The following is a 12,758-nucleotide window of genomic DNA, read 5'->3' as shown; positions in this document are numbered from 1 at the left end:
TTGGGCTTGGTCAAGGCACTTGTATTGGCCTTGGTGTCTCCCCCTATCAAATGAGGGCTTTCCTGAGTTTTGTGCTTGTGAAGCGGTAGAGGTGAGCTCGCTGTTTGCTGATTTATTCTGCTTGCTTGGTGTTTTCTCCAAAACTGCAGCATGTAGAAAAGGAAGGTGCCCTTGGCTTGGTCACCATCACTGCCATTTTGACCCAATGTGGGGCATTGAACAAAAGATAAGATCTAAAGATAATCCAGAGACAGTGTTGCTCGCGAAGCAAGCGTTAAGGCAAATAGAGAGCGCTCTGTGGGTCCATTCTTCAGGAAGCAGAAGGAACTGCTCGTCAGAGGGCAGGAGCTGAAAACCTCTCCTATGAAAAGCATCCAATGAGAATGGTCCACAGGCTTCTTTGGGATTAATCCAGCTCTCCAAGGGCAGACTTGCAAAGATATGCAAATGGTCATTTCCTGACTTTTGTCAAAGTAGAGTGTTTATTCTTTTTTGTTTGTTTGTTTGTTTCTTTGTTTTGTCTTTTTGCCTTTTTCTAGGGCCGCACCCACAGCATATGGAGGTTCCCAGGTTAGGGGTCCGATCAGAGCTGTAGCCGCTGGCCTACGTCAGAGCCACAGTCACGTGGGATCCGAGCCGTGTCTGCAACCTACACCACAGCTCACAGCAACACCGGGTCCTTAACCCGCTGAGCAAGGCCAGGAACCGAACCAGCAACCTCATGGTTCCTAGTCGGATTCGTTTCTGCTGCGCCACAATGGGACTTCCTATTCTATTTTTTGGTTTTGGTTTTGGTTTTGGTTTTTTTGTTTTGTTTTGTTTTGTTTTGTTTTGTTTCATTTTCTCACTGTACAGCAAGGGGGCCAGGTTATCCTTACATGTATACATTATAATTATATTTTTCCCCCACCCTTTCTTCTGTTGCAACATGAGTATCTAGACATAGTTCTCAATGCTATTCAGCAGGATCTCCTTGTAAATCTATTCTAAGTTGTGTCTGATAAGCCCAAGCTCCCGATCCCTCCCACTCCCTCCCCCTCCCATCAGGCAGCCACAAGTCTTTTCTCCAAGTCCATGATTTTCTTTTCTGAGGAGATGTTCATTTGTGCTGGATATTAGATTCCAGTTATAAGTGATATCATATGGTATTTGTCTTTGTCTTTCTGACTCATTTCACTCAGTATGAGATTCTCTAGTTCCATCCATGTTGCTGCAGATGGCATTATGTCATTCTTTTTTATGGCTGAGTAGTATTCCATTGTGTATATATACCACATCTTCCGAATCCAATCATCTGTCGATGGACATTTGGGTTGTTTCCATGTCTGGCTATTGTGAATAGTGCTGCAATGAACATGCGGGTGCATGTGTCTCTTTTAAGTAGAGTTTTGTCTGGATAGATGCCCAAGAGTGGGATTGCGGGGTCATATGGTAGTTCTATGTATAGATTTCTCAGATATCTCCAAACTGTTCCCCATCCTGGTAAAATGTACCAGTTTACATTCCCACCAACAGTGCAGGAGGGTTCCCTTTTCTCCACAGCCCCTCCAGCACTTGTTATTTGTGGATTTATTAATGATGGCCATTCTGACTGGTGTGAGGTGGTATCTCATGGTAGTTTTGATTTGCATTTCTCTTATAATCAGCGATATTGAGCATTTTTTCATGTGTTTGTTGGCCATCTGTATATCTTCTTTGGAGAATAGACTTATTCAGGTCTTTTGCCCATTTTTCCATTGATTGATTGGTTTTTTTGCTGTTGGGTTGTATAAGTTGTTTATATATTCTAGAGATTAAGCCCTTGTCAGTTGCATCATTTGAAACGATTTTCTCCCATTCTGTAAGTTGTCTTTTTGTTTTCTTTTTGGTTTCCTTTGCTGTGCAAAAGCTTTTCAGTTTGATGAGGTCCCATGGGTTTATTTTTGCTCTAATTTCTATTGCTTTGGGAGACTGACCTGAGAAAATATTCATGATGTTGATGTCAGAGAGTGTTTTGCCTATGTTTTCTTCTAGGAGTTTGATGGTGTCCTGTCGTATATTTAAGTCTTTCAGCCATTTGGAGTTTATTTTTGTGCATGATGTGAGGGTGTGTTCTAGTTTCATTGCTTTGCATGCAGCTGTCCAGGTTTTTTTTTTTTTTTTTTTTTTTCCCCTCATCGTAATGAGTATTCTGCCACTTGGGAACATACTCACATGCTCATCAGGTGTTTTCACCCACTTTACGTCTTCGAGTGTTGCCCTCCTGATGGCTGCAGGGGAGATGCTGTTATTGTGGTGTTACTTTGGTGTTGTCAGCCTTGTTCTTTCATCAGACACTTGGGCCTTAGCCTGGTGACACTTGGGCTGGAGCCTCTGCAGACCTGATGAGTCATAGAACCATCCCTGGGAACCTAAAGTCTCCTTTATTCTTCCTGGATTTGGGGGGCAGTGGTGGCCACATGGTGACTGCTGCCCCCTGCCATTCTAGGGAAGGGGGCAAGTGCTGTCACTTCCCCCTTGTCACTGGGATACATCCTGCCTTCTCCCCACCACTGCCAAGGACCAGCCTCACCAGAAACCTTCTTTGCCAGACATCTTCTTGACTCCCAACCCAGTCTGTTTCCTAGAAAATATTGGGGCAGGCTTTCTCCTTCTGATTTATTGCTGTCTTCTCACCCACCCCCCATAGTCACCTCTTCTTATTGGACATCCCGCCTGCCATTCAGCCAAGCTTTGCACTCTGCCCTGGTCTTCCGGGGTCCCCATCAACACACAGCCTCAGACACACTCACGCACACACAACACTCAGGAGAAGGGTAGCCATAGCCTAAGGTCAACCAGATGCTCTGCGTGCTGCTAAAGCATTTCCTGAGCCCTTCTATCTCTGAAGCACTGTGCAGAAAATACCAGAACTGGGAGGAGGCTTGGGGGAGACTTGGCGTCTATCTGCTCCATCCTGCGGCAGAGCCCTGAGGATGGGGGAGGGGAAGCGACTTGCAGAATCCCTCAGCTGCTTAGAGGGGGGCTCAAGGCAGGCAGAGCATCACAGAGCACAGGCTCTTCTCATCTCTGGCTGGGCCTTGGTGTGGTGTTCTGCTTCCTCCTAGATCAGCCTTCTGTTCAGAGTTGGGTCTGCTCAGATTCCAGCGTCAGTAAAGGCAGGTGGCCAGGTGAGGCTAGGACCCTGTTCTGATGAGGTGATGGCAGTGGGCCAGAGGGGGTTTCTGACCACGAGAAGAAGCGAGCTCTGGCTGCAGAAAGCCACGTTCTCTTTGGCACGTGTCTAAGTACACAAAGTATGAAGGTAGAGTCAGCGTTCAGCCTGGTTACTAAGCTGCTTCTGTGTTCTGGAAACTTCATGGAAATGGGCATTCCAAAAACAATTCTGTCCTCAGTGAACTTACCATTAGTGGGCAAGATGCAACTGATCAACATTTTTGGAAGGTCAGACTAAGTTAACGGGTTGTCTCTCAGAAGAACAGTCATCACTGGAAACTCCATGAAATTAGTTCCCCCGTGAGAGAGGGGACAGTCAGCCAAGAGGAGGTGTTTCCCCATCTCCTGGCCTCACCAGATCACTGAGGCTTTGCTTCCCAGGGTGCAGTGCTTGCCTCCAACAAGATCTGCCGGCACCCATTACAAGGTAAGGGGGACCTTGTACCACTTCAGGGTTGCCCTGGCAACGTCAGGGGACACATGAGCTCTATTCCCAAGAAACAGCCTTTCCTTCTCCTGAGTTATTGATGGGAACTCCGCCTCAAAAACAGGTGCAAAGGAAAATTAAAGTACGATGGTTCTCTCGGGGCTGCCATTTAACTTCTCAGCAGAGGGGCCAGTGGAGGTGTGGGAATACTAAGGAAGAAGGGGCCGCCACATCTCTCTTCCCTAACACACACACACAATCCACATATCTTGGAGCTAAACCATATTTTATTTCCAGGGAGCCCTAAGGGTTCCACGAAGCCTCACCTTACCCCCTAAGACAGCTACCTGTTGGAGCCCATTTTTGCACACGTGAGGCAGGGGTGACGGCGTGGGTTTTGCAGCCAGGCCCGTGTGCAGACCCAGTTTGTCCTCGCCCACATCACGGCCTCGCCAAGCCTCCACTTCCTCATCTACACAACGCTGGGATGCCGAGCTTCTAGGTGAGAGGATTACATGGAGTTCGCTTCAGTGCTTGGGGCAGAGTGAATGTTCCAGAATGTCACGATGCCTAATCCCAAATCTGCTGGCCACTTGGCACCTTTACAAAAGATGGATGGTGGCGTTGTGCCCTGCCTGGAGTGAGGTGTCACCCTGGAGATGTGGGTGTGAGTTAGCACAAACAGGTGCATAGTATTTTATTTTACAAAACATTTCTCATGCATTGTGCTCTTTTGTCCTCACAGCAGCCAGTGAGTCAGGTGGGGGTCAATATTCCTTCTCTTTTACAAATGAGGCCACAGAGGCAGGGACAGGCCAGTGACTTAACCGAGATCACATAGTAATTCTCCAGTGGGGCTACGATTTCTGACTCAAGAGGCCAGCGGACTTTTGCCTTGTTGCATGACCTTGGGCAGCCTGGGCTCTTCCTTTGAATTAGGAATGGACCGAGGAAGAAGTGGAAAAAAAAAAAAATGGAAAAGGAGGTCATGCAGTATTTGACTTCCTGTGTCTGGCTTATTTCACTTAGCAGAATGTTCTCCAGGTTCGTGATCTCATTCATATGTGGAATCTAAAAAAGTTGACGTCTTTAAAGCAGAGACTAGAATGGAGGTTCCCAGGGGCTGGGAGGTGGGGGGATGGGGAGAGGGTGGTCTAAGGGTATCAGGTTTCAGTTATGCGGGATGCACAAGACCTCAGAGCTCTAATGCATAGCACGGTGCCTGAACTTAGCAGTCCTGTGTGGATGCTGGAAATCTGCTAAGAGAGTACGTCTTGGTTGTGTTACCACCCCCACCCCCTGGAAAAGGTAACTCTGTGAGGTGATGAATATGTTGATGAGCTTGATAGCAGGTAAACTTCTGGCAACATATGCATACATCACAACATAGGCATGCATCACATGCCTTAAATAAATACAATTTGTGTTTGTCAGTTCCACCTCGATAAAGCTGGTGAGGGGGGAAGAATAGAAAAAGAGAAAGGGAGAAGCTAGATTTGAGAGACCCCAGTGTCCCAGTGCTTCCCGAAGACAGTGATTCCAGTGATGGGAAAAATAGCTCACCCTTTAGCCTGGGGTGCTGCGTGCAGGAATCCCAGGAGATGGGGTATAAGGGCACAACCGAAAGTTTGCCAGTAAAACTTCTTGCAGTGTGATGATCTCTCTAGAATGATCTATATTAAAAATGGCGAAAGAATCATTGGGAGCCACAGGACTGGGGGGATGAGAGAGTGATGAGAGATGGGCCTTAGCTCCCGAGAACGCTGGTCCCTGGCGTTGATTTAGGACTCTTGCTTCGGCGTAGGGCTCCCGGGAGGCTCGTTCTTCCCATCTGTCCTTCCTTTGCCTGCCTGGCTGTCTTCAAATAAATTACCATTTGCCAGGGGGGGTCCTAGAAATATCTTAGAATGGCGTTTGTCCCAACCGCATGTGTCACTACTCAGAATAGAACTGACTTCAACCAGCTTGGGATGCATTGGTAACAGATTTGGAGAAAGTCAACTATCTTTGGCAGCTCTAAAGTTCACTTCCCTCGAGAAGCACCCTCTTGTAATATTTTTAAATATACAATAATATGAGAAAACTCTCGGGGACTTGGGTTTCTGTCTTAACATTTGAGATAGATTTCCCCCTTGGAAGGGAAGAAATAAAGATAAACATTTTCAAACGTCGGCTTCAAAGTGTAATTATCAACAAACCAAACACGAGTCTGTTTGGGGAAATGGGTGGCCTTGGGTGTGGTGTACACAGGTCTCATCTGCCGTTCCTACGAAGGGCTCAGCTTGGAAAAAGGGACGTTGATGGATTAGTATAAAATGTCATAGAAACATCCAAGAGCTACCCCCCTGAGGTGATAAAATACCAGGTTTTGGGTAACCAGCCAAGCTCCCATGTCAGGATTAATTGGCAGGCATATTAGTAACAAGCGTGACACAGGCTGTGCTATTGTTGGCATATCTTTCTGACTTGTACAGAGTGGTCACATGAAACACAAAGAAACATTCAAAAGCCTACCAATTATTTCATCTTCTGTGCACTTGAGTGATCTGGTAGCTGGAAAAAGCTCAGGATATTTAAGCCAAATAGACTGTACTTGTCACTTATTTTAAAGTAAATATCTTTGGGATATGTAGCTGTTGGAAAAAAATCCCTATTTTGTGTTATTATACATCACCTAACTCTGGTGGCTTCAAGTGAAGTCCTCTTAAGGTGGCCCTTATAGGCTCTTGATTTCCATGGTCAGATAGGGTTGTAGAAACTGGGGAATACAGCCTTGGGAGTTGGGCTGAGGATCCTTGAGACAGTTTCACTGCCTTGCCTCTTTCTTCGGAAAGAGATCAAAGAGAAGGGACGTGTGATTGAGAGGAGAAGGTCTGATGAATGGGAGCCCACACGCAGATCCAGCGCTGGCAGGATGGTTGACAGGGGCTCGAGAGATGAGGCGAGCTGCCTCCAAAGTTGGGGTTTTTGTGTGAACCAAATACAGCCTATTTATAAGGGAGACGTGGAAGTACAGCGATTGCAGATCCCACGTTTAAAGCTCCTCCCCTCATCCTCATGGGACTGGACAGGGATGAGCCAAACAGCTTTCGTGGTCATAAAAGAGATGCGAGCCAAGGTCCAGGTGAATAGCCTTTGCAAGAATACTTACTGCTGAAGTCAACGATGCAAAGGTTAACTGATCCTCCTCCACCGCCCCCCCCGCCTCCACCCCGCTCAAAAATTGTGGCGTCTGCTTTGGCAGTCAGGCCATGCTAGCCCTGAAGGTCCCACGGCTGGGACAGTGCTGGCCCTCTGTGGGCCGTGGGAGTAAGGGCCTTGAGGTGGGCCTCTTTCCTGGAGCAGAGACCCTGGATTCCCTGGATTTCAGTCTAGGTCTTACCTCTCTGGCCTCAATGCAGTCCCGTCCCTTGGCTGAGTCCAGTTTGAAGCTTATAGAAATGGCCTGGGGCACTTGTGTGTTGTAACACAACGTTTACAGCTTGATAGGTGGGGAGGAAGGCGCTGTGCTTTGGCTGTCGTTAATACCTGCTTGTACCCATTCAACGCCTGCGTATTAAGAGTATTTGAATATTGAATGAGAAACATTGAGTATTAGAAATTAGAACATTGCAGAAATCTCCATCCGAAACAAGACCTTCCATCCCAGAAAAACAGTGCGCCCTATCCCTCCCCTGCCCCATGCCTCATCAGAGCTAAACCAAGGCCACCTGGACTGGGTAGGGCCAGACCAGACTGGAAATGATCTGGAAGCTCTTCCCAGAGCCAAACCCCCAAAGTCTCAATGTGGCAGGAAGGCCGTTATCCAAACCTGCTACATACCCAGGACTCCACGGGCTGTGACCAAGTGAAAATTTTAAGGGTTGAGTTTTAAAAGGAAAGCTGCCAATGGGTGTTCTGTAAATCATTTGTGCCAGCAGACTGACCCCATTATGTCAGCTAATCCTGGAAATACAGGAGGTAAATTTAAATCTTCTAGCATGAAGCACTTAATCAATATTCTAAATGTTTTTCTTACAATTTATGCTAGCAGAGCAATGGGGTGCTTTGGCGTCCCGTTAATCTTCCACTGGAGAAGAGGCTCTTGAGAGCAAGGCCAGGGTGGTGGGATTTTGCACAGGCTGACTGGTGGGAGGGCAGGAAGCTGGAAGGGGGAGAGGCCCTTATTTTTTTACACCAGGCCCCTGTCCCAGGGATACTCGTGCCTGGTACTCATGCCACCCCTGCCAGCAAGTGGAGCCACTCTGCCGGTATCTCTTTTTCAACCTGTGCTTGACAACCTAGGAATTGCTTGGCTGGGAAGAGCATGAGCTTTGGAGTTGGACTTGAGTAAGAATCCTAGCTCACTTCCTATTGCTTTGTGAGCCGGGGTCGTGTTTCTTACCATCTCTGAATGTCTCCCATAAACTGTCACCCGCTTCTGGAATGGGTTGTGAAGATTAAAGAACTAGTGCCTGTTTGTAGCGGGCCAGGCATGACTGGCCAACCCTCTGCACTTGGAAGTGGCTGCCATTGCTGTCGTGATTGATGACACATGTTACAGCTTTGATGCTGGACCCTGGGGCCAGGCAGGAAGGTTATTCCCAGGAATTACGGGGGCATGGCGGGAATAAAAGGGTTCTCTTTAGGTTTCGCTTCCTTAATTCATAAGAAGGGTTTGAAATGAGTGATGTCCTGCTGGTTCTAAGATGTGGTCATTGAGAAAGTCCCAAGGAAGGAAGGGAAGGGGTGGAATATTCTATGGACACCAGGCCAAGAAGGAAGGGAAACCAAAAGGCCATAAAGAAAGGGTCAGGTCTTGAGGGGTTAGGGTTGTTTCTAACTTCATCTCTCCATGCCCAGGAACCTCAGTCAGATTCTTGGTGCTATGAACTTGGAGCTGTGAGAGTCGTCAGATGTTGGTCCAACCTTGGGGTCAGAGTAGAATGATCTGCCAGAGGTCATTGCCACATTTCTTTAACTGGGGCTGACATTGGGTAGAGGTGACACAGTTGTAAACAGGAAACACTTTTTTTTTTTCTTTTTAGGGCCACACCCAAGACATATGGAAGTTCCCAGGCTAGGGATCGTATCAGAGCTACAGCTGCCGGCCTGCGCCACAGCCACAGCCACAGCAATGCGGGATCTGAGCCACATCTGTGACCTACACCACAGCTCACAGCAATGCTGGATCCTTAACCCACTGAGCGCGGCCAGGGATCGCACCCGCATCCTCATAGATAATAGATTCCTTTCCGCTGAGCCACGGTGGGAACTCCTAGTAACTTTTATTTGCAGAAAAGACAGTGATTGAGAGCCAGCGCTGCCTCTTAGCCTCAAAGCCCAGGAGTTTGCAGTCTTTCCCATGCCTGCATTCCACCAGGGCTATTACTAGCTTAATATTTACCTTTGAACTCAAGATCTAGATATACCGTTAATAACATTTGCGAAATGTGAATGGATGAAGTAGTGCTCTCTCTATTAAAATCATTATGTAAATATTAAAGTTGAAGGACTAAAAATGTTTTTATGCCGTCTCCATCACATCCTATACCCATTGGTTCCCAAACCCCACTTTGGGAAAGATTACAAACAATCTAATCATATGAAAGATCCCGGAACTATTGTCTTTGGTACATGGCATCACTTCTGCTTTTTATGGTTGGCATTAATAAAAACAAATATGCATATAGAACTTCCCATGGGCTAAGGCCCATCCTAGGCGCAGTGTGTGTCCGTGCGTGCTCGTTATGTAAGTATGTATAAAAATTAATTTAATTCTGACAGTAATTTCATAAGGCCAACACTATTATTATTATTATTATTTCCACTTTTCAGAGGAGAAATAGAGCCACAGCAAGTTTCTCTCCCATGCATTTTTAACTGGCTACACGATAATACCTACATCAGAGCATATTTTATCTTTCTGTTTCTGGCTAGCATTATTCATTCAATAGAGATTAAATCAGTCCCTAAATTCTTATTGAACATCTGGCAGATCCAGGTGCCAGACCGGTTCATAAACTAGCATAAAGAAAGGTAATGATGCCTATTCTGACACCAACCGGTGTCCCGTAGTACAGCTCAATTCCGACGCCAGCCCCGCCAAGTTCACACAGTCCCCGCAGGTTAAGGGCCCCGTCCCCAGCAAGACCGCCTCTCTTTGGATGCCGGCCATACGTTAGGAGTCCCAAGGTCACCTGCTCTTCTGACCAACTGGCTGCACACGCAGGTCTTCCGATGACCGCCTCAGGTGCAGTTCACTGGATGACGCAGGACTCAGAAGGCGCTGTACTTACAAGTACAGCTTTATTTGAAAGGGGATCAATCGGCATGAGCCACATGAAGAGACACTTAGGCTGAAGTCGGGGAGGGTCTCTGATGGAGCGCTTCCATGCCCTGTCCCTGTGGAATTCCTAAGGAATCCAAGCACGCCTCCCTCCCAGCACATCAGTATGTTCATCAACCAGGAAGCTCCCCCAAACCTCAGGGACCAGCGTTTTTACTGGGGTTTTGTTCCATAGGCATGGTTGACGGAGCCATTACGTGTGTGACTGAATGCAATTTTCCATTCCCTCGGCTCCCTGGACGTCAGGAGGTGAGGCTGACCTCAAGCAACTCAAAGCCCCAACCTTCTGACCCATGATGGGTTTAGCCATAACCATAACCATAATCACAACCAAGATACTGCGATCATTTATGAACTTCTGAGGGTTTAAAATTTATCTCCCAAGAACCAGAAACTTGGGAGATTTTAATTTTCATTCTAAGGACACACTGTGCAACGTCTCATAAGGAAGCTGGAGTTGAAATTTTGAGCATGGACTCACTTCGCCCTTAACCAGCCGTGAAACCTTGGGCACGTTATTTTTCCTCTCTGCCTCCTTTTTCTCACTTGTGAAATGAGCGTGACAGTAGTAGAGCCTCCTCGAGTGTTAGGAGGACTAAATGTGACCCCTGTTGGTGTTTCCATCATGGCTCAGTGGTAAGGAACTCAACTAGTAACCATGAGTTCGCAGGTTCAATCCCTCGCTTTGCCCGGTGGGTTGAGGATCCGGCGTTGCCTTGAGCTGTGGTGTAGGTTGCAGACACGGCTCAGATCCTGCATTGCTGTGGCTGTGGTATAGACTGACAGCTTTAACTCTGATTCAACCCCTAGCCTGGGAACTTCCATATGCCACGGGTGTGGCCCTTAAAAAAAAAGTGACCCCCGTTATGCATTCTCAGGGCAGTGTCCAGCTCAGAGATGGTGCTAGGGAAGTTTCTATCAGCTGTAAGCTTCAAGAGGCTTTCAGCACCTGGATTTCTGCACCTGTTACCTTTAGTATCAGAAGTGTTCCAAGGGCCAGGATGAGCTGCACATTGCTGTGCGGGTCCTGCTTTCCAATAACTTTAATCGTCTTAGTGGCCCGTGGTGCTTTGCACCTGCAGAGTAAATAAGAAGAGGTGAGGCTTGTCAGAGGGATGGTTTGAAATATAGTGTCATGTCAGATGCCTCTGCTGGGGAAGTTGTTTGCTTTCCCAGCATTCTTGGCTGAAGACGAGCTGCACACCTCATTACCAATTGTGGGAACGTCAATAAGGGTTTTGTTTAGTGACTTCTTGGCTATGGATGGAACGTTTCCCCAGGTCAAGCTTACTCAGTCTCTGTCGTGTCGTCCTTTTGGCCTGGTAATTCTTTGTTGTCGGGGCTGTCCTGTACCTGGTAGGCTGTTGAGCAGCACCCCAGCCTCTCCTGTTTCAATGCCAGTGACTCTTTTCCCCAGTTGTGACAACCAAAGGTCCCCACACATAGCCAGATGTTCCCTGCTGGACAAAATCGCTCCTGGTTGAGGACCACTGCCCAGGAGAGGGGGGTTCCTCAAAGGCCCCCTTTCCTTTCTACTAATGTGGGAGACGAGGCATGCGAGAGTCTTTTCAGGCTTGCTTCTCCTTGTGGGGTAAGGAATAGCCGGAGATGCAAGAAACAGGTGCATCAGACCAGACCTTTCCTAGGTCGTGTCATGTCAACAAGAACGATGAAAAGGAGCTCTGGTGACCACCACCTGCCCACTTTGGGACATTTAAGTTGATTTCCCCATGGCGTCACTTCTCCCAGAGTGAGACTGGCGCATAGAATCATAAGTGGTGTTAACCAAGGCTCTTGACCTGGTTCTCACATCTGGGGACCTGCAGGGGTCTGCGGCTTTGTAGCCTCATACCCTCACCCTTTCTGTGGTGTTCTCACCACCCGGCACCCCGATGAGTGACCTATGGGTGACATGTCAAGAGACTTCTGCTAGAGGACCAGAGGAGATGGACGTGTCTATACCAAACCAGAGTAGGGTTTCTCATGCATGGACTTTGAGGATGGGGGAGTTTTAGAAGGGGCTGGGATTGACTGGAATTGTAAAGCCAGTGCCAGACAGGTCGCACTGAGCCCTCTGCCCATGCACCAAAACTAAACGAGTGTGGCTTCTGGATGCTGTTTCTTGGCCTTTTTGGTGAAGACAACGGTTTTGGTGAAGCATGTTTTTTGGTGATATTGGTTTACGGTTCTTGTGAGGTTTCCATCATTTCTGTGTCATACACAGTGTTTTCTAAGCACCCACTGTTGTTTTTAATCTCATTTAAAAAAATTCCAAATCTTGGCTACACCTAGCGTTTCCTTCACATAATGCTGTCCTGCTTAGAGGGAGTTTATGTCCTGGAAGAAATGAGCTGTGGGGGTGTCTTCCCTTAGCAGAAGGGCAAAGCTGCAGGGCCCCCCACCCAGGCTGCTCCTGGGCTCCCTGGCAGCCTTGTGACAGAGCCTGGACCAGACTGCCAAGTGGCCCTGGAGCTCTGGGTGGTGGGCCCAGCTACCCACAGCATGGAGAGGCTGCCAGTGGCCTCCTGGGACTTCATCTTCCTGGCTTTCGGTGCCAGCAGATGAGCTCAGAGCCGAGCTGCGTCCCAGAATCCACCCACGTTAGCCCTGAGAGGAAATAGGCTGTTGTAAAAACACTTTTTGATATAACTGCTTAGAGAGCGTTTTCAAAGCCCTTCATCCAGGAGAGTGCTTGAATTCAGAGCTCAAAATTGGGTATTACTCAGTGAAGGCTATCGTAGTACAATCCATCAGGCAAGAATGCATTTTTCAACAGCGTGTTCAAACCCTCCTGGAAATGGAAGCTTA

General features: G+C 47.7%; 1 protein-coding gene across 7 annotated transcripts in view; it reads left to right on the top strand.

The window, feature by feature from the left end:
- The window catches only part of GFRA1 (GDNF family receptor alpha 1), a 226,400-nt gene that overhangs the window by 191,376 nt on the left and 22,266 nt on the right, over positions 1 to 12,758 (top strand). The gene's annotated exons all lie outside the window — the stretch shown is intronic.

The sequence above is a fragment of the Sus scrofa genome, chromosome 14 (assembly GCF_000003025.6).
Source record: "Sus scrofa isolate TJ Tabasco breed Duroc chromosome 14, Sscrofa11.1, whole genome shotgun sequence".
NCBI lineage: Eukaryota > Metazoa > Chordata > Mammalia > Artiodactyla > Suidae > Sus > Sus scrofa.
This window is presented reverse-complemented; position numbering and strand designations above follow the sequence as displayed.